This window comes from Condylura cristata, unplaced genomic scaffold (genome assembly GCF_000260355.1).
Source record: "Condylura cristata isolate star-nosed mole 26May11 unplaced genomic scaffold, ConCri1.0 scaffold00019, whole genome shotgun sequence".
In the NCBI taxonomy this organism is placed as follows: Eukaryota; Metazoa; Chordata; class Mammalia; order Eulipotyphla; family Talpidae; genus Condylura; species Condylura cristata.
Genome location: NW_004567120.1, coordinates 10,081,708 through 10,089,726, shown reverse-complemented (window position 1 = coordinate 10,089,726; position 8,019 = coordinate 10,081,708). Strand labels below are relative to the sequence as shown.

Sequence of the window (8,019 nt, the reverse complement as noted above, 5' to 3'; positions counted from 1 at the left end):
TTGTCGATCTGCCTGTTCTGCTCCCCACTCTGTCTCTGGTGAAGCCTCTCGCCGCCCCTGAAACTCTGGCCTGTACCCCAGTTCTGTATGAACAAATAAATAAATCTTTAAAAAAAAAAAAAAAAGGTTTAAAAAAAAAAAGAATTAACAAATAAACATTATTGTTTACTATACAAATAAACATTATTGTTTACTATTAGAAGTGTTTTGGATCATCACTTCTAAGTTTGCTGGTGTTTTTGTGAGCAGGAATATGCCCACAAAAAGTTAAGTCAGAACTTAATTTTTATTTAGGTCCACTAGCCAATGGTAAAACTGACTTTATTATGAATCTTTCACTTGAAGTCTCAGTTTCCGAGAACTTATTGATGAGGTGAGTTGAGGCCTTACTTTATGAAATAAAAAAAATTATAGAAATTTTAGACTAAAACAATGGAAACCAAACCTGAACCTAGAATTTGGGACTTTCTTATTGACCATTATCCAAAATGCCATGCTTAGTTTTGGTGGATACAACAGTTAATATTATGTAAATATACATTACATATATATGTGTATAAATGTATACATTAGTTATATTAATTGAAACTCACTGAATGTATGACTGTTGAATCGTTTGACTTGCTGTACTGCCTATTTAGCTGTGTGTGATGTATGTGCCATGTCACTCTAATAAAATTATCAGTTGACCAAAGGAAGGGAACATCCATTTCCTTTTTTGTTTGTTTTAGTTTAACAGACATTTATCCCTTGAGTCGAACAACCTCTACACACAATGGAAATAGATATATGGTTTAAGACTTTGAGTGGAACTTAGTTTTGAGCTTATGTTTTCTTGAAAAACCTAATTGGGTCTTTTAAGACACCTAAAGAAAAGTTGCAATTAGATTGTGAAAGTAATTATTTAACAGTAAAATAAGAATTGGTAAGGATTAGTGTAATTCCTCTCTATATTTCTACACAAATTCATCCTGGAAACAGCCTAGTCTGCTGTTTTCTTCTTGAAACCAATTCAGGAATGATGGTGTGCAATGTTAAGGTGAGCAACTGACCTATCACGTTTGTAGAATGGTAAGGACTTTTGCTGTTGACCAGGGATGAGAAAAGTAACTGTAAACACAGATCTGAAACAGTAGATGACAGCTAAAATGTGACTACTTAGTTCTTAGCAGCCTTATTGGAGTAGACAATGTGAGTTGACCAAAGATGATTTTTAAGACTGACTCAACAGTGATTTAAAAAGTCAACCATCTTTCTTCAGATTCCGAATGGTGTGACAGATAAGCATTTAAAACTTTAATCAAAGTGGACAGTTTCCTATCTTCACACTTGAATGGTATGTGACTATCACTATTTCCCAACCAATAGCATTACTAATTTGTAATCCCAAATATCAATTCCCAGCAGTTTAAATACCATTACTGAACATTGTGTGTATAATTCAGGATCCTACATACCCCATGGAGTTACGGGATTCCATTAGGAATTTTGATTTGAATGGTATTGTGGAGACACTTGTTTAAGTTAACCATGATTATTTCACTTATGAGAACAGGTCTTGCAACGGGTTTATTCAATTCTCCTAGAACTGTTGCCTTTAAGATGATTTTCAGAAGCAAGTTATATAAATGGAATATTGTACTAAAAAATGCGGGCCCATGTTAACTTTTTCCCTGCACATAATCACAAAAAAGCATTAGGATAACATTCACATTTCAAGCAAAATCTAACTTAAATTTGTCCATAACAACTCCTAAAAGCAGCCACTTGAGAAAACCAGCAGATCACTGCATTACCCCAATGAAGTTATAGGTTTTATCACATGCACCAAGAAAGCTACAGGGCTAGTTTCTGCACTCCTTTTTTTAAATTTTACACCTCTGATACCAAACAGCATTTTAAACACTGACATATAATTCCCTAATAAGATAAAGCAAAGGCAAAGCATTTATCTTATTAGAAACACGATACACTATCACTTATAGCCTTCGAACATTATTGCACTTTAACTCTCATAATTTGACAATGCATTCATGAAACAATCTGCAGACACTAATTTTAACAAATAAAAGAACACTTTAAAGCAGACATAACTGTCCTAAATTGTTTATCGGGTAAGAATTTCACAAGCATTACTTATTAGCGGTAACGGCGGAGCTGGAGAATATTGTACCTTCTCCAATCTGCACCACAAGAACCACCAATAGCATGGTGGAACTTGCGGCCCTTTCCAAGACCATGGCTCTTGCGGCCTGCAGATGTCAGCCCTCGCATCTCCCTGTGCTTGTGGACTGGTTTAGTGATCCACTGGGTGTCAGGATTTCTTCTGATACCTTTTTTTTCCGGCTGTTATTTTATTGTATAATATAATAGTTTATTTTTACATAATTTCGTACATTTTTTTTTCATCTCAATTGTAATCCCCATGGGTTTCCCATCACCGAGTCACCCGTGAGCCATCACCATTAGTTCCATGCACTTCCCTCCCCTCCCCCCACCCCGTTTTTGATCCCATTCCCCATTCTACCCCCACAAAATGTCTCTGGTATATGGCTGTTCATTGTTCTTGTTATTTTCTCGCCTGGTCCATTATACTCTTCTGATAGCTTTATGGGATGGATCAATGAGGATAACCTCAAAAAATTTGTATCTTCACCAACCCAGTAAGAATTCAGGACTCTTAGAGCTCCACAGTGGCGCCCACCTCGCTCTTCAGCAACAGATTGAAGGCTTCTTGCAAACTTCAGCTGATTAACACCATGGTGGACAGGCTTGCCATAAGTTGCACCCTTTGGAACTGGTGTTTGCGGCCACCACGACGCACGCGAATTCCAACATATGATATAACATTGTTCGGCTTTGTATCCCAGTCTTCGCACTTTATCGGCTGGGTGTGGCAGGGTGCCCTGTGGAGGGCTGACAGCTGGCGATACTGCCAGCAGCACACCCTGAGAAGAAAGAGTATCACATCGGACTGCTTCTTCCTCCAGAGTTCCTGGATATACTTGTAAGTGCCCATTTTGGCTTACCTCATGGCTGCCGCCAGATGGAAAGGCGATTTCCCTATTTTTTAAACCTTCTCTATTTTTTACATGAAAGTCAACAGAAACAGTTATATTAATGACAATTTAGGGGCCTCCCTAGTGGTTCAGAGTTTAAAGTCTCAGCACTACCAAGCTATTGCCAGTCACTGCAGCATGAGTTTGATCCCTGGCTGGAGAGGTGACCCACATGGTGCAGCAGACCTCTCCTGTCTTGCTTATTGCTCCCATGAGCAGTGTATTTCAGTAAACATTCAGTATATGACTGTTCTGCTCCCCATGCTGTATCTAGTAAATCCTCTTACCACTCCCAACACCTCTGGTCTGCACCCTGCTTCTTGTTTGCATAATTAAATAAGTAATTCTTTTTTTAAAAAAAATCAATGTGTATATATATATATATATATTTTTTTTTTAAAGACTTATTTGTTCATACAGAACTGGGGTACAGGCCAGAGGCTCAGGGGCGGTGAGAGGCTTCACCAGAGACAGAGTGGGGAGCAGAACAGGCAGATCTATGAAGTACACTGCTGAGGGGAGCAGCGGGCGGGTCAGGAGAGGTCTGCCGCGACATGTGGTCACCTCTGGGGCAGGCAGGAATCGAACACATGCGGAAGTGGCTTTAGCTTCTCAGTGCTGTGCTTTAACCTGCTGCGCCACCAGGGAGGGCCTCAATGTATATTTTTTTTAAAAAGGACAATTTTCAGTGCCATCCCTGGTGGCGCAGCAGGTTAATGCACAGCACTGCAAGCTAGCTGCAGCTGCTTCAGTGTGAATTCAATCCCCAGCCCAGAGGTGATCCACATGGTGCAGCAGATCTCTCCTGTCTAGCCCTCTGCTCCCCTCACCAGTGTACTTCTTAATCTGCCTGTTCTGCTCCCCACTCTGTCTCTGGTGGATCCTTTCACTCCCTGCACATCTGGCCTGCAACCCAGTTCTGTATGCATAAATAAATAAATCTTTAAAGCACAATTTTCACAAAAAGAAAATAAAGGATCCAAGTTACCAGCAGTCTATAACTTTGCTTTTATTTATTTTTAGATTCAACTTGTCCATATGAAATATATTTCATATAACTGAACTAATTTTGTATATTAAACTGTATACATTAAAAACTTGATATATTTTAAAATATTTACCTATTTCTATGTTATGTTCAGAGTTATAATTGTTAATAACACATGATTCCATTCTGTTAAACTACTATAACTTTATTAGACATGAATTTGTTGAGTAACCATCACCTTCCTTGTTTTACATGGAGAATGTTTTCAGTAATATTACAATGAACATGTTCACTGACATGGTTTATTGCATACTATAAAATATAACTCGTGATATATTTCTATAACAAATGTTTCTTCATTAAAGGGAACATATGTTGCTATATATATTCCACATTCTTTTCCAATTTTAAATGCCAACAAGGATATATGACAATCTTTTCAGAATTAGGCATATTTTTAACGTTGATGACATACACTGTATTATGTGTAGTCATGATTTTATTGTGCCTAGCACAGTGAAGTTGTGTTCAATGTAGTAAACACACACATATGCATGTCTATGGATATAATTTTGGCATGAATATGAGGTATTGCACACTGTTAGATAGAGGGATGAGAAAATAGTGAGATTATATCCATATTTAGGAGAAGAAAAATGCTGTGTGAATATTATTTCAAAGGGCAATGTTCATGATAAACACAATCAGAAGAATTAAGAAAGATCATTAACAAGTGTAGAGACATCACAAAAATAAAATGAGAAACAAAATGTTAATCATTTAAAGTACTTAAAACAGCCCTTGGAATATATTTTGTGCTATTATATATATATATATATATATGTAAGCATGTATGTATATGTATGTATATGTGTGTATGTATGTATGTATATGTATATAGATATATATATGTATATCTCATTGTTTGGTTTGGGATGTTTCTGATGACAATGATGATGCAGAATTTGATTGCATTTTAAGTCATTTAATCCTCTGAAGAACATACGAGGTGTGTATTATTACTGCTGTCATTTTGTAGATGGAGAGACTGAAGCACAGAACCATTAAGTAACTTGCTTCTGTATATGGTAGACACAAGGTGTCTGGAGACATGCTAAGATTAAAAAGAAGGGTTAATGGGCCCACCCTGGTGGCGCAGCCGGTTAAAGCACAGCACTGAGAAGCTAAAGCCACTTCCACATGAGTTCAATCCCTGCCTGCCCCGGAGGAGAGCACATGGCGTGGCAGACCTCTCCTGACCCGCCCGCTGCTTCCCTCAGCAGTGTACTTTGTCGATCTGCTTGTTCTGCTCCCCACTCTGTCTCTGGTGAAGCCCCTCACTGCCCCTGCACCGCTGGCCTGTACCCCAGTTCTGTATGCATAAATAAATAAATCTTTAAAAAATAATAAAAAAATAAAAAAATAAATAAAAAAAAAGAAGGGCTAAGATTAGGGTGAAGATAGTGGGGATTCACTCTGGGCACAACATTTAAAGGGGTACCAAGAAGTTCAGTAATGAAGAAAAATACAATTTAATACAGTATAGTATAAAAACCAGAATGTGAATTTTTTTCATAATCAAAATTAAATAAAATTAAGTAAATCAAAATTAAAGAACGATAGCATCAGCATTACTTATTTTCCTCTTTGCCTAAGATTCTGATAGCACTTGGCAGGGCATCGGTTCATCGGTCTAGAAGATGAGGCAGAACAGGCATAGCAGAAGATTTCATGCTGTTTTCATAACTGAATTAAGTTTTTGAGGCAGGGTCTATACTTATAATAGATCACTTCTACTGTACTGGACCAGGCATAATATTTCAGACTAAGGTATCAATAAATAATAATCTTTATAATCATAAGGCTTTATATAGCGAACCTCAACATTGAGACATTTTCCCATAGAGAGTTTTAAACTAATATAGGGGAAAAAAGAATCAGGGGCCAAATAAATATCTAGAGAGAAGATGAAACATTTGTAGGAAGAAAATGGATAGTTTGTATTTTATGAAGAAATCTTGGGAAAACTCTTCCCACAATAATGGAACCAAAAGTAAAGATAGCACCTGCCCCTCTCAGAGCAAAAGCTTTGAGGGCCAATTAAATAGTACTGAGAGGTGTAGACAGCCACAAGGAAAAGATCTGCGCTTGACTCACCTTTCTGAGGCCCAAGATACTGCAGCTCCTGATGCAACCCAGATATTCTCGGTGGAGAACTTGCAGGAGAAACAAGGTTGACCCATGTGCCAAGTTCCCTGACCACCGAGTTTGCCATGAAGGTGATAGAAGACAACAGCACACTTGTGTTCACCGTGGATGTTGAGGCCATTAAGCACCGGACTGGACAGGCTGTGTAGCAGCTCTATGACACTGATGTGGTCATGGTCAATACCCTGATCCGACCTGACGGAGAGAAGAAGGCATGTGTTCATTGGCTACTGGCTAGGGTGCTTTAGAGGTGGTCAGAAAAATTGGGATCTCCTAAATTGAGTCCAGTTGGCTAATTCTAAATAGAATGTTTTTCCTCTGTTAATAAAATAAAGAACTCTTAATCAGAAAAGTAGACAAACAGGTTATTAATTTTTTTAATGGGCAAAGGAGGTAATCAGTTTGCTTACTAGGAAAAGATACAGAAGAAATTTCATTAAATGTTCTCAAACTGCTTTATAATTGAAGAAATGTTTATCCACACTATGTGATAACATTTGAAACTATACAAAAGGGCAAAATTAATATAAATATAAGCCTGATATTAATGAGAGTTGAGGGAACAAATTTCTGTGCATGGTAAAGTGAAGCCAAATTTGTTGAATTCTTAAAAAGGCAGCTTAGGTATATCTATCAAGGTAGTAAATTTGCATGCTATTTGATGCAAAAATTTCACTTTTGTAAGTTTAACTTCAAATTTATTAGTCAAATATGCAAACATCTGTGGGCATTTTCTTTTTTTGTGTTTACATTTATGAACATATTAATACATGGAGAATGTGAAGTAGTATGCAACCATTTAAAAGGGTAAGTTAAATCTATATGTGCAGATAAGAAAAGATACTGTGTAGATCAAAACAAAGTTTATTATAGTCTATAGAATATAACTTCTCCCACAGATTAAAAAAAGAGAATTGTATTATATGCATTTAAAATTGTTTCTGTGTATATATGATTAATTTGGTTTGCTCAAGACTTTGTAAAAAATATTGAATATTAATATTTGAAGCTCAGGATTAGCAAGAAGGGAGATTTTTAGTTTTTCATTATATCTGTCTGTACTGCTTAAATTTTTTGTCAGTGATCAGGTACTATGTTTTGTAAATGTCACAGATGGTATAATTAAGGAATTTTGTTTGTTTCCAACATAGAAAAGTGAATCTAATTTATTTTTTCAATTATGCAACAAATTACTTGAGATACATATTGAATAACTAAGTTAAAGGGGTCTAAAATATGTCATAGTATCATGCACTCTGGTTTATAAAAAATTTAAGTTTACAAAACTGTTATTTTGGTGGGTAAGGGTTTATTTCAAAATTGACTTCTTAAAGATTCATTCACATTGTCATGAAAAATCATGTTTAATAATTTTCTTTTCAATAATTCAATTTTTGTAGCATAAGATTGTAGATATAAATGATTTATGTCATACTCAGGATACACCGACTGCATAAAAGAAAGCAACTAGTTAATAGGACAGTTTTTTTCTCCAGATAAAGATTTGCTTTAAAACAATACAATCAGCATAAATAGTATAATTGTCAAAGCACTTGCACTTTGACACTAATTGAATTTTTTGTCAAATTTTATTTAAATGATTTTAACGTGCTTTCACATTTATGTTGAATTTTCCTAATATCCTGGAATGCCAGATTCTTTCTTGCAACTACATTTTAGTTTGTCAATTGTAGAATAACTTCATTTATTGAAAGACACTTTGCACTGACTTTATTGAACATGAACTCAGAGGTTTCGGTGCTT

At 36.1% G+C, this 8,019-nt stretch overlaps 1 pseudogene; it reads right to left on the bottom strand.

Annotated features, from left to right (window-relative positions):
- Positions 1–2,139: 2,139 nt before the first annotated feature.
- Positions 2,140–3,019, bottom strand: LOC101618284 (annotated as a pseudogene).
- Positions 3,020–8,019: the final 5,000 nt, after the last annotated feature.